This window comes from Rousettus aegyptiacus, unplaced genomic scaffold (assembly GCF_014176215.1).
Source record: "Rousettus aegyptiacus isolate mRouAeg1 unplaced genomic scaffold, mRouAeg1.p scaffold_m13_p_5, whole genome shotgun sequence".
Lineage (NCBI taxonomy): Eukaryota > Metazoa > Chordata > Mammalia > Chiroptera > Pteropodidae > Rousettus > Rousettus aegyptiacus.
The window spans coordinates 35,619,758-35,630,624 of NW_023416308.1; the positions used below are offsets into that span (position 1 = coordinate 35,619,758).

At 42.8% G+C, this 10,867-nt stretch overlaps 1 pseudogene; it reads left to right on the forward strand.

Annotated features, from left to right (window-relative positions):
- Positions 1-8,500: 8,500 nt before the first annotated feature.
- Positions 8,501-8,619, forward strand: LOC118603121 (annotated as a pseudogene).
- Positions 8,620-10,867: the final 2,248 nt, after the last annotated feature.

A 10,867-nucleotide genomic window follows, 5' to 3' on the forward strand; every position in this document is an offset into this window, starting at 1 on the left:
AGATGTTGATATTGTAATGACCCACATTGTTTGTGTGACAAGGAGTTGATATATTGATGAGTTTATTCCTTCTGGCTGGAGCAATGTTAGGCCTCCTCCTGTCTGCAAGAGCCCTGACATTGATGAATGAATCTTACAGATTCAGTCCTAAATTTCAGGAGAAGCCAGCTCTCCTGAGAAGCCTGGGTACAGGCACTGATCCATAGCCCCACCCACAAGGCTGTGCCACCTGAACTAGATACCACCTGAAGTAATCCTTAGAGATACAGATGAGGGGGAGGACACTGTGGGTCTCATCCCTGTGCCCCTAAAGTCATATTGGAATGATGTCTTCAACTTGGGTACCACTTTCCCAATTGTTTTCTTTCCACCCCTAGCCACAGATTCTTAGAGGGCTCCTCCACTAGCAAAATCCAGCCAGCTCTTAATCATGTGTGCTAATAATGGGAGGATAGGGGTCTGGGGAAAGACTGTGGCCTAGAGAATCTAAAATGGCAGATCATCAAATATAACCTCACTCCAAGTCTTCTTTGCACTGTTGTTATGAGGTTTTTGGCTTGTCTGGACATGGGCTGCCTTTGTGTTGTTTAGAACAAAGCCACTCTTTGCAGAAGACTAGAGGCTGCCATCTCTGCTCCCACACCTCTCACTCCTGCTTTATAATCTCTATCAGGGATGCAGCTGCCTTTGTGGGTAGTGGAGAGGAACAGAGGAAGACAAAAGTGCTGTGGGTTATTTGTTGACAAATGGACTTTCACTATTATCCAAGCTGAGGACAGTGGGTGATGAGTTTCTGCACATTGTGAAGAGAGGGATATGTACTGAATATTCCTCAATATACTCCTCTAGTGCCATTCTTCTCCACCCTGGTCCTGCCAGGCTGACCTCAGCAGATGGCATGGACTGCTTCCCTTGCTCTTGGGCTTTAGGGTGAATTCAGTCAATGGGGGACACCTGTAGGAGACCTGAGGGCAGGAGGAGAGAAGTCAGAGTATTTATTTCCCTGGTTCCTTCTCTGCTTGGTCAGATTTAAGAATGACTGAATCCTTCTATTAATGGCTGCAGTACGGACCAACACTTTAGATCTCCCAAGGTTCCAGAAACATATCCCTCTCTTTGCCCTTTAGATTCAAGATGTTTCCCATTCCTTGTGACTCCCAGAACCCTGTTCTTATATTTGCAAATAGCTTCTTTGCTCTCTTTCATTACCCTTCAAGTGTCCCATCTGTTTCCTGCCAGGACCTTGTCCAATAGATATATTGCCGACATAGTGGTAGATTTACCAAGAAAGAGAGACACTGGGTCTACAGCTCTCACCTGATCAGCCACTACCATCCAGGTAGGAGAAGGCCTGAGACTGAGAATATTTTGGGGGAAGTGCTATGAGTTTCCCTTCCTCTGTCTATCCCAAGTTAAGGAAGCTTTAAGAAAACTATATGTTGAAACTGGATGTTGTCTGTAAGCAAGTAGACACACATTTCTGTTGCTAGATGCTTAAGCTGTAGAAAATCATAGATCTCTCTCTAATTTTACTAGAGTAGAGCTCAGAAAAGTTCTTGGGAACTGCCTTCATGGACAGAGTTTGGATATGCAAGGTTATCTCCTGAGGGCCATGTGGATCATTAGAGGCCGGCCTGGCTTGAGCTGTCTTGAAATGTGCTGAGATGAGTACTGAGTAGAAGAAGAGATCAAGGAGGCTGTGTGGGTGCACCCTTGAGATGGAGATGAGGGGAAGTTGTGAGAGACCAGTTGTGACTTTGATATTGCCCTTGTCAAAGAACTTCCTGGTATAGATTCTCCAGAGGATGTCCCCCCAAAACCACAAAATCTCCCCAGAAGAAAGTTTGCATTTGAAAATCTACCAGGTCATTCAATAGCTAAAGAGAACCATCAACAACTTAAACCAAGTAAAAATGTCATCTTCTTCCTGCCCTGATCCCAGAGGAGCTAGAGGCAGCACAGAGTGAAGGAGGAGGAAGAGGAAGGCCAGGAGGAAAAATAGGCAGCAAGTTGTTTCCCTTGCATATTTCAGGGTCTCAGGGCTAGGACAGGCTGGGGTTGGGGGAATTGGGAGGAGCTTTCAATTGAATGAGAGACCATAGTTTTGGTTTAGGCTAAACTAAATTTTTAATCACTGAAAGTAGAGACTGTTAATACTGAAGAGTGGTTGAAAAGTTATAGAATAATATGACAGTTCGGCTTTTAATTTTTGAAGAACCATCATGCTGTTTTCCATAGCAGCTGTACCATTTTACATCCCTACCTACAGTGCACAAGGGTTCTTTTTTCCCTACATCCTCACCAATATTTGTTATCTCTTAACATTTTTTTTTATATCAGCCACCCTAACAGATGTGACATCTTATCGTGGTTTTGATTTGAGTTTCCCTGATGATTATGATGTTGAGCACATTTTCATATACCCATTGACCATTTGTATGTCTTCTTTGGAAAAATGTCTAGTCAGGTCCTTTGCCAATTTTTTAAAATATTGAATTATTTGCTTTTCCACTATTGAGTTGTATACTTGAAAGTTTCTGGGAGTAGACCTTAAACATTCTTATCACACACATGCACACAATGTGAGGTGATGTGTGGATTTTCTTGACTTTGGTAACCATTCTACAATGTACATGTATATCGAATCATCACATTGTACACTTTAAGTACATACAGTTATATTGTCAAAAGATAAAAGTTATAGGATCTGCCTCCTGTTGGGTGTGGTGAGGGTATGGATATAAAGAGGGATGTCTGAGAGAGCAGGTTTGAATGGCAATAATGAGGAGAAAAATGTGATTTCCTGATTATATTCTCACCAAGACTAGCCATTTAATAAACTGGCTTTAAAGTCAGTTAAGTCTCTGGGATTTTGCAGGAGTACAGACTAAATAAAAACATAAAAGAAAGGTAGTTATCGAATGAGGATTGAAACAGAGAAGGTGGTGATATTAATAAAAGTTGAAGGCAGAATGACAGGTCATTGCCTGTACCTCAGGTTACATCTAAGGACAAACTGTAGATGAATTCCACATGCATCTCCATAGCTCTCGCAACATCTATTGAGCGGAGGCTGTGCTATGCACTACTAGGGGAGTATGTGCCTTGGATGGAGATGCAGAAGTGATACTTGCCTCTACTAGTTCACAGTCCAGAGGGATACTTGATTACATCTGGTTTTTTATTTTCCTATAATTGTTTCCTTCATATCCTCAAAGTGATCAACTCCTGAGAACAGAATCCACAGGAGATAACTGCTTACACATTTACTGAACATCTACCACAGGCCAAGTTCTGTTTTGGTCATTGGAGAAACCAAAATGTCCTAAATCACAAAGGTCCTAGTCCATGCTGAGCTCATAGCAGACAAGCAATCAAAATTTAAATTTAACTGCATAGATTTAGACACTGAGTAACCCCCCCATGTGAATATACAGGTCTATGTGAGTCCTTGGCATGCTCTGGGCTGGCTTCATGTGCCTTCCTGGATGTTTATTGTCCAAACATCTCAAATTCCTGCTCTATACCAGGTATGGGAAATGTAACAATGAATAAAATCTAATCCTTTCCTTCAGAGAACTTGATATTTAGCAAGAGAGATGAATAAGTAAACCATTAAGAGCAGTAACACATTTTACGTGCAATGTTAGAAGAAAGTTTGGGGCAGTGGAGACTGGCAAGATCAGTTGACAGATTTGACTGGGTTTTGAGAGGCTGTGGAGGACTTTATAAAAGACAATGCTTAAGTTGAAAATGAAGGAAGAGAAGGGCATTCCAGGCTGAAGGAGCAGCTCAGGAAAATTCCAGAGTGTGCTTGGGAAATGGTAGGTGTGAGAGGCTGGGCCATGAACATGCCTGGAGTGTTAGGTGATGGCCAGATAATGCTATTATTAAAGGCCATGCTAAGGGGTTTGGACATTACTCTTTAGCGAGCTATCTAAAAGTTTTTATTTAGGGAAGCGTTGTCATCAGAACTGCACTTTGGAAAGATATACTCTCAGGGCTGAGTGGAGCATGAGTTGTCAAATAAGACTGAGGTAGAAAAACTGATCAAGAGGCTGTGGTAATAATTCAGAAAGACATGGGATATAGAGGTGAGACCAGAAGCCAGAGATTTTAGGAGAATTGACCAGAACTAATAGATCTGCTGAGAGAAATGGAGGGGGAGGTCTAGGAAGAGCCCCCAGGGGAGCTGGTAGGCAGATGAAGAAGCCTCCTTCCAGCTGGCTCTGATCTGGCCACACTCCTGCACCAGGACATAAGTGGGGAAAGCTAGGATGCCACTCTGTGCTCAGAATCAGCTGGTCTGAGTATCCTGGGTCCAGGATGAGCAGCTGTGTCCCCAATCAGGTATCATACAGGTCTTCTTCCTGGTTAAGCTCCGTCTCCAGGCCTGGAGGCTGCAGCAGTGTTCCACAAAACCACATTTTCCCTGTTTGAAAACAGCTTGTGCAAACAGAGCATACTTAATTGAGAAGATATTTAAATCTGTGTGTCTTTTGTAAGGTGCAAGGCCCCTCATGATGACATTTAAATGGCCATGTGCATGGGGAGAAAGGAAAATAATCTACCTTTGCTGCAGCCTTGGAATTCTCCTCATTTGTCAGATATGATAAGCTGTTACCCTTCTGTCTCCCACTGTTGTTCCTGTCCCTGCATGTCACAGTCACACCCCTTTGGATGTTCATGCCTTGCTTTCTCTTTAGCTCTCTCTCCCTCTGGTGGCACCCTGACTAGCTAGTAATTTATGTATGACAATATGAGACTAATTCAGTTATTATGTCAAAGGGAAATTGAATCTAGGGTTTTAGTGCCACAACTGGGAGAAATCTTAAAATGAATCTGGAGTAGAGAAAAAAGCCTCTAAGTTTGATTCATTCACTTGTCACCCTGTCGGCAAGATTAAGTCATTATAGAGTGCTAAGCCAGGGCCAGAACTTGGAAAGAAGAGGAAGGTGATAAAGGGAATGAGAAAAGGGGTGGAGGAGCAGGAGCACAAGTGGGGAAGGGGGAGGTAAGGCTAGACTGTGGGATCCAAAGTAGCAGCCTGAGCAGAGGAGGGCTTCCTCCCACTCCAAGGACTCCTTTATTTACCCACAAAAGCAGACCTAGCTGTGTGAGAGCCAAGGGACAGATGGACAGGGAGGAGGTTCAGTGGGAGGGCATTTATGCAAACATTAGCTTGTCTCTTAAACTGGGCATCTTAAACATTGTCTGAGTTAAAATCTGCTTTCTCTACATTCTGCTGTGTTACAGTGCTTTGCTCCAAGCCAAAGGAGATGGTGGCATTTCTGTTGGGCACCTAAGCTCTGGCAATAAGGCAGCTACCCAGGCTCCAAGCAATTACTGGTCCAGGCTGCAGAAGGTCAAGTATATACACAGGCTTGGCATGTTAGAGCATTGTGTGTGTTTACTTTCAGCCTGGTGAGAGGAGGAGGTGGACAGGGTAGGTATCTGGGAGCCTGGGATGGAATAGTGGGGAATGATGACTAGCCAATGTGTCTGTGACCTACATATAAAGGGACCTAATTTTTAGTAATTCTAAAAATATTTTATAAAGTTGTCCTGCCCTCCAAGACAGCCAAACCCGGCTTACACTTGTTTGGTTGTTAATTAGATTTATTTTCTCGACTAGCATGACTTTCTCCATCCTTGATCTCTGGAAATGTTTGTTAGGTTCACTCTGACTGGGTGTGTTTCCTTTCTCTCAAGGGTAGCCTTATGGCTCTTTGATCTTGATATATGTACTTGGATTTCTAAGTAGTTCCTTCTTGCTGATCCTTCCTTTCCCAAAGGAGGGTTGCGGGGTATTTGAACCACCCTTACACCAAGAATATGACTTACTATGTTGGTTTCCCTAGGGACATTTGGTGCCTGGATTTAAATGTCTCTCTGAACCACAGATTTTGATTCTCATAGACTGGGACCACCTACTTACATGGGGGAACTCTGAAATGCATGGTTACCATGACTACAGATCTCTCCTCAAGCCTCATAGGCACCATTCTTGCCTCTTAGAATCTTCCAGACAGGATTCCTCCAGCCCCAGGAAAGGATACTAGAAGGTCATCCTCTCCATGCCCTTGCCTCCAGGCAAGGTTTCAGGGAACTGGCCAGTGTGGGAATGAAATGAGGTGCATTCCTACATTTGTCCTTTACAACCAGCTCTTCTCTTTTCACTTTTTTGGCTTATCCATGGAAAAACAACTTTTTCTCCCTAAGAAAAAGGAAGAAGCCAAATTAAAAAGGAAAGAAAGAATTCAAAATAACCCTTCGTTCTTAACTCATGTCAATTTGACTGTTTTTTCCACCACCTACATAGCAGCTTCGACCAGACACCCACCTAACAGTACTTATGCAAAAGATGTTGTCAGTTGCTACTAACCCAAGAAATATTCCGGCTCTCAGAGTAGCTTTGTTGTCATTCCTCTTGGGCTTTGATGTGTTTGAGCCCTTCCTTATTGAATGAGTCCTGGTTCCCTCAGAAGTGTTCTGGGCTGCTGTGGTTTCATACGCTCATCTCCTGAGTGAGCAAGATATGTGAAAATCTGTCCGATCTCCAACACCCACCACCATGTTTCTGTTAATTGAAATTTGTGATCTCAAGAGTGGTTATTTATTAATAGATTATTTGGAGCTTTGAATAAGTTCATTGTTACAACCAGAAGTTTTGGAGAGGCCAAGGAACAGATGGGCATTGTTGAGTTTCAGAAGAGGGTTCTGTTTGAATTCTAGGCACACTCTACCTTGATAATAGCAGAAAATAAAACCCATCATAATTTGTTGTGGGAGGCCATCTCTACTGACATTGAAAGGAATCATTAGCATGGTAGGCTCAACCAACTCCATGGAAGAACAGACAGATATTATAGGAGCTTGAGAGGTGTGGCATGTCTGCCTCAGGTTCGCATTCCTATAAGTTGGGTGTTCCTGGTTAGGTGAGGAAGGGTAAGCTCTAGGGACTGGTATGCTTGTTACAACCACATTTCTTTGATTTAGTGTCTCATTAGGTCCTGGCATGGGTTTATTGTCAGGGGCCATTAGTCCATTCTCCTGCCTCCAAGCTCAACTGCAGATAAAACAGTCTGAAAAACTAGTTGTAGGGACTAGCTAGTTGGCTATCCTCCTTCTAGAGCTTTCCAGAGAAGGAATTTACATGGATCCCTCTAGTCATGTACAACAATGCTGGCTGCCTCACTCCTGACATCCTCCCAAAGTCCCTTATGCTATAGATTTAGCCAAAACAAAATGAAACAGATGGTCAGAGTGCTCCGAGCAGACAGATTGGGGGTGGTAATGCCCAGTGAGGGGCCCATGCAACTCTTGCTCCCCCACCCTGGCTGTTCACTGGCTTAGCTCCCAGGACATCTCTCACAGGACACTAAAACCAACAACCAAGCCACCTGTCAGTTTAGGGCCCCCAGCCCATGCAGGTCCTTGAAAAGTTCATTTAGGCTACAGGTTCCAAGGTAAGGAGACAAGTATTGTGGTTCTGTAGACTAACCCTGGCCTGCTGGACAGAAGAACTCACATTCCTTTTCCACTGATGCTGGGAAGGACTGGTGTACCGTGGGATCAGTCGGGGTTATAGCTCTAAGAGCAGAGACTAGACTGTGCAGTAAAAGCTGTGGGAAAGGAATTTAGGAGAGATATATGGTAGAGATCCAGGTAGAGAGACTAAGGGTCTAAAATAGAGAGTGGACCAGAAATACTGGCTGTGGGACTAAGGTTCCAAGACAAAACTTTGGGGCCCGAGATACTTGTACTCTCCCTGCTGGCTTCCAGAGCCTGGTGTGAGGCTGGTGGGGTGAAACTTGGCCTGCAGGTGAAATCAAGAGCCTTCAGCTGTGAAGGGAAAAGTGGGGTACTGAGGGAGGGACAAAGAGCCAACACAGGCCAAGTAAGAGCAGGGCTGATGCCCAGGCAAAGGAAAAACCCAAATAAATCAAGTCTAGATTTAGGAATGAACTGGCTTATATTTTGTTAGTGAATTCTCTGCAGCTTTGCTTTGCTTGGGAATATATTTGATTTTTAATTTTATAAGTAACACATGAATATATTTTTATAACAATTCAAAGAACACAAATATAACAGAAGTTCTCATTATCTCTCTCCACACGTTCCTCTCCCCTCCTTGAAGGAAATCACTACTGTCAGTTTAGTGTTTAGCTATATGGATAGGTAGGTAGGTAGATAATAGATAGATGAATGGTAGAAAGATTATAGGTGATAGATGATAGATAGATGGATAGATAGATAGATAGATAGATAGATAGATAGACAGACAGATAGATATACATCTTGCCTTTTTCATTTGACAGCATTCTTTGGTATGTTTTCCATGCCAGTATGGAGAGGTCCACTTCATTCAATTGTTGTGTTGAAAAGTGATATCATAATTTAACCATAATCCTATTGATGGAAACTTATTTTTTTGTTTTATTATTATTTATAATAAGCATATTTTTACATGTTTTTTGCAGATTTTAAAATGTTTTTATTCTGCAGCCATACTACCCTGAACAACCCCAATCCTGTCTGATCTCAGAAGCTAAGCAGGGTCAGGTCTGGTTAGTACTTGGATGGGAGAGCACCTAGGAAGACCAGGTGCTATAGGCATAAAAAATTAAAAAATAAGGGATTGTAAGCTGACAAGGTCCTTGCAATCTGTGAGGTCAACCAAGGGTTGCCTTGCTTAAAAGAAAAATGTTTTTAGGAATGACTGATGGGAACAGGAGTCCTTTTGGATATTTGGGGTGGGGGGAGGGCACTGAGGTATGTAAAAACTGGGCTTGGATTGAAGCCAGGCCATTGAACAGTCTCCAAATAACTCCTATGCCTTGGCCAACTTCTCAAAGCAGCTGCTTCTGAATTTCCGATAGTGTTTCTGATCCCCACTGCCACAGGGAGTTGGGTCCCTTGCTGTCCCTCATGGCCACCTTAAGACTCAGACTGTAGCTGGGTACAAGTCTACCACAAATGTCTTGCAGGAAACATGCAAATTGCATACAAGCCTGTTCCAGGCAGGTTAGAGTCAGAGCTGGATGCTGGAGTAAGAGCCCAATAATCATTCTATCACTGTACCAATTTCCTACAGATTCATTCCTTCTCAAAAAGGATCATAATCAATACTCCTGAAGCAGACCAAGATGAGAGACAGGTGCTGTTTTGAGCTGTCTTAGTAATTGGTTAATGCAGGATGAGTGGGAGAAACACAGGACCTTTCTGGATGTGAGTTGACATCATCGGTGAGTTAGAAAGATATGGTTTCCTGTGTGGCTTTGGGAACAGTTTCTTCCCCTGATCATGTGTCTCTGAGACAGTTGGGAAAGATGTGACTTCTTTGTTCTCAAACTTTTTTTGCTGGGAGATGAGCAGTGAAGGGCAGTGGATCTTGTTTGTTTGCTATGAAAATAAAATTGCTTCAATCCTTGTCTCTCTCCTACTTTCCTATCTACTTGCTTATTGATGGAGCTCCTTCTGTGGCTAGAGCCACAGACAAGATATTCACCATGTTGACAGTTGACCCTGAAGAAGAGTCACAGAACCTGGCATCAACTGAATTCCAGAGCCCGGCATCAACTGAGTTCATATCCTGCTTCACACTCTTGATATCTAACTTCTCTATGCCTTGATTTTTCCACAGAAAAATAAATATAATTATTAGTATACTTCCCCACAGAGGGTTATAGTCAAGGCTCAGTGAGAGGAAGCAAATACGTCAGTAAGCATGGTGCCGGACATATGGCAAATGTACAAGAACTGGCAAACATTATTATGTTTATCATGTTGTTTTGCAATGCACTCTTTAGCTTTCTATTTCTTCTACCAGATCGTGGGTCCTTTCTGGATCAGAATAATCTTCTTCCTTGTCTTCTCAGTGCAGGCCCTCAAAATAGGTTTAATAAAAGTAAGTGTTATAGGTAAAAAATGGCCACACTTCCTTTTCATTTCCTCTCATCAAGTGGTGGGGTCTCTTTACCCCTCCCCTGATCTGGGATGGCCATGTGACTTGCTTTGACCAACAGAGTACGTCATAAGTGACTGTCTGACCTCCAAGCCCAGGACTTAAGAGAACTTGCAACTTCTATTCTTGGCTCTTGCTGCCCTGTGGCTACCATATAAGGAAGCCCAGGTCAGCTTCCTTGAAGGTGAAAGACATATTCAGATGCCACAGTCCACAGAGAGGTGGGAATACCAGGAACAATGGGTATATTAAAGATTTTTGAAGCAGGAAGAACAAACAGGTGAGCTTGTTATCCTTAATGGAGGACATTATAATGTTAAGAGGGGCTCAAGTAACACAACATTCCCATTTTGCTTGTTTCCTATCAAGGAAAACATTCCCAAATCTGGAGAAAGTAAAAAGGTTATAGCCAGGAGAAATGAAGTCCAAATAATGTGAGGCAGAAGTAAGAGCATGCTTGCTGTTATTTGTTTGGGATTTTTGTTTTTCCCAGTGCTCAGAAAAAAAGCTTCATGCAGAATAATGGACACATCATAGTCAGTCACCTCAGGGTAGTCAATCTACCTACATCAGAATCTACCTGAGCATGCTTATCAAGATCATATTTCTATCCACAGACTTACCACATTTAGCTTGAATTATCGGTCTGTAAGGGTGGGGACTAAGAACATATATTTATTTAGCATATCACTCACTAACACTGTTCTAAACAATTTTCTTTCACCTTCATAACAGTTCCATATGGGAGATCCTATTGTTTGTTCTATTTTAAAGTTAAGAAAACTGAGCCTAGAGAGGCAGAATGACTCAGGGTACACAGTAAGTAGCACAGCCTGGATTTGAACATGAGCACTATGACTCCTGAATGATGATGCTCTTAACCACTGGGTTCTGAAGCCA